Source organism: Octopus bimaculoides, chromosome 22, assembly GCF_001194135.2.
Source record: "Octopus bimaculoides isolate UCB-OBI-ISO-001 chromosome 22, ASM119413v2, whole genome shotgun sequence".
Taxonomy (NCBI): Eukaryota; Metazoa; Mollusca; class Cephalopoda; order Octopoda; family Octopodidae; genus Octopus; species Octopus bimaculoides.
The window spans coordinates 35,097,793-35,100,554 of NC_069002.1; the positions used below are offsets into that span (position 1 = coordinate 35,097,793).

At 34.2% G+C, this 2,762-nt stretch overlaps 1 long non-coding RNA gene across 2 annotated transcripts in view; it reads left to right on the forward strand.

Moving 5' to 3' along the window:
• Positions 1-2,762, forward strand: part of LOC128250553 (uncharacterized) — a 376,824-nt gene that overhangs the window by 212,937 nt on the left and 161,125 nt on the right. The window contains exon 4 of one of the 2 annotated variants that reach the window (XR_008266586.1): positions 614-883. The exons of the other annotated variant lie outside the window; for it this stretch is intronic. This is a non-coding gene — a long non-coding RNA (uncharacterized LOC128250553). Of the gene's footprint in view, positions 1-613; positions 884-2,762 lie in introns of those variants that run through there. 2 annotated transcript variants of the gene reach the window in all.

The following is a 2,762-nucleotide window of genomic DNA, read 5'->3' on the forward strand; positions in this document are numbered from 1 at the left end:
CATTATATAAATAAAGCTTACCTATGTGTCTCCTAAATAGTATCATTATCTTATCGTCAGCTAATAATTTTTTTAAAGATAATTCCAAATAGTGTTCATGATCACTATATACTTAATATCCTTAAATTTTACACCCTATCCAGAGCCCCTGAATTCAATATTGACATTATTTCATGATTTTTGTGGAAGATAATTACATCTCATTTTTATTTATTTTATTAACATACCTCTTACTGTGTAAACATTAGTTAGAGTTCTGTTGTTGTCTGTACCACTATACTGTTACTCTATTCAGACTAAAAGTTAAAAAAAAACCTATTTGACCCATATACCTAGGGCTATAATTCCTCAACATTAATTCCTCAACATTTTGATAGTAATAACATGACCTGATATATATATATATATATATATGTATGCCTACACACAATTTATACGACCAACCGTCCATAAAAACACACATATTTCATATACATGGCTTCAAACTCGCATGCATGCATATAACCTGTGAGGCCTAATCGACGTCCATTAAGTAAGTATCGGTCTACCAACCATAATATACACCGACAAATTTTAATCATTTATTATACAAATACAATTTTTGTTTTAACAGGATCAGTAACATGAACGAATAGCACAACAACGCCATCACCATAACGCCAACGACAAAATCAAATACATGAATACAAACATGTTTTGTATTGTAACTTTTCTACATTAATCTTATCAGATGAGAATTATTTTTCCAATTCTTACGAACTACCATGACTACGTGTCATTAGAATATACTGACAGATAAACTTTACAAGTACATTACATTGTATGTCTGTTTTCCTTCGAAGTATAAGCGAAGAATACCGCACGGTACGGTATGCATGAAAGATAACTATTTTATAATTAGTATTATGTATTACACTGGCTGCATGTTTACTGCCGTTAATTTTAAATAAGTGTAGAAGGAAAAAAAAGATATATAGACAAACAGACAGACAAATTGATTGATAGATTAATTTCTATGTATGATATTTCTCGTTTAAAGAATTTATGCACATTCTCTCAAAGATTATAAATTATATTTGTATGTTTTTGTATGAATATATACATTAAAAGTAAAATGAACGTGTAATTTGTGTATTACTTCTACAATTTTTCGTAGCTTTTTCACTTCGAAAAGGCATGCGTTATCTAACATTATTTTGTATTTTCGGAAAGAGCTGCTTCTTCAGTTAATAAACGTTGGAATAATGTTTAGGTGATGTGCTCCCAAATATTTCGCTACATACAAAGCTACATGCCCTATTGGTTAGGATGTTTCTCTCAAAAATGCATTTTCGATGCCGGTATAATTTGAACTCAGTACGTAGCAGCAGACGAAATACCGCTAAGCATTGCGCCCGGTATGCTAACGATTTTTCCGCCTTACGTACTATTACTACTACTACTAGTACTACTACTACTAGTACTACTACTACTACTAATAATAATAATAATAATAATAGCCACTGGATTATGATCATAACTGATTGGCAATGACATCACGTACGTATATTGTCTTGGCGTTAAAGAAAGGCTACAGCAATTATTCTGCTGAAAACCAGAGATTTGCATGTCATTTGTTTGACCTTAACCAGTTGAGCATATCCCTTTGTGGTTGACGATATGTGCATCCCTGATCACGAGCATAATTAGTGGGGGAGCATTATAGGCGTGTGTTGAGAGGTATTCTTTGGGGTTTGAATGATTCAATTCTGGAGACAGGGGTGTTTCCTTCAACATCCTTAAACAACCTTTATTCAAGGACCATTTGAGCGGGATGTGTTACTCCACCTGAATAAAATTCTCACAGAGCACCACCTTCGAGTTCATGCCTTATCTTGATATCGCATAACCATATTGCGCACATATGGTTGTGATGCATGTAGCAGTTGTAGCTATATCAGACAGGTAGTCATGGTGGTAATATTGGGCATCGTATATTTTACCCAGTGTCACTTTTATAGCATGCACTGATCTCTCACTCAGTAATGGTTTCAAAGTTTGCCACAAGAGCAGCAAATTTAGGCGGGGGAGCGGAATAAGTTGATCACATTGATCCCAGTGTTTCACTGGTACTTAATCTACCGACCCGAATAGGAAGAAATGTAGAGCCGACCTCGGCAGAATTTGAACACAAAATATAGCTACGGGCGAAATACTGCTATGCGTTTGATCCGGCGCTTTAACAATTCTGCCAACTCACCGCTTTAAGTAATAATATTAATAATAATAATAATAATAATAATAATAGTAATAATATCAAAACCAACAACAAGAATGAAAATCTAGAGCAAAAACAATAAAAACCTGTGACTGTTTGTCATTTATGGGGAGATAACGCCATTTTATGTTCCCCAGTTAATTATGCTTTCACATTCTCGCCAAATTTATATAAATTTACTGGAATGAACCTTTATTCTACATATACGCTAATGTTTCTCCCTTTCTCATCAATATAACCCTTCCTTTTTCAGTCACTCTCTTTCTATCTATCTCTCCTCCCCATACATATAGCAGGATATGCGTGGGTGTATATGCCAAAGTGTCTCTGTGTGTATATATTACAGGGTATATTTGCCTATCTTGTTGGATATCTGCGTATAAATATGTATATATACAACACAATGTTACGCATAAGATAATTTCTTGTGCCGGAGAGAAACAGATATGCCGAAACACACACACACACACACACACATACACACACACACACACACACACACACA